This window comes from Penaeus monodon, chromosome 19 (assembly GCF_015228065.2).
Source record: "Penaeus monodon isolate SGIC_2016 chromosome 19, NSTDA_Pmon_1, whole genome shotgun sequence".
Classification (NCBI taxonomy): Eukaryota; Metazoa; Arthropoda; class Malacostraca; order Decapoda; family Penaeidae; genus Penaeus; species Penaeus monodon.
In genome coordinates this window covers 29807540-29807802 of record NC_051404.1, presented here as the reverse complement: position 1 = coordinate 29807802, position 263 = coordinate 29807540, and positions in this window count along the sequence as shown.

Here is a 263-nt window from a genome sequence, read left to right as displayed (position 1 = left end):
CTAATCAGCCACAGATTCTCGACAATATTCAGATGTTTAATCTATTCCATTTGGGTGTCAAAGGAAAATTGAAAATCCTCTCATCAAACAGCATTAGATCCCTCTTACGTTTCCCCTCTTCCCGTCCCCTCCTCTCTTTCCCCTTATTCTCTTTCCTCTCCCCTTCTCCTTCCCTACCTCTTCCCCCTTCTTTCAATCTCTCCTTTCTCCCTTCCCCTATCTCTCCCATATCCACCTCCTGTCTACCCCCCTTTAATCTTCCC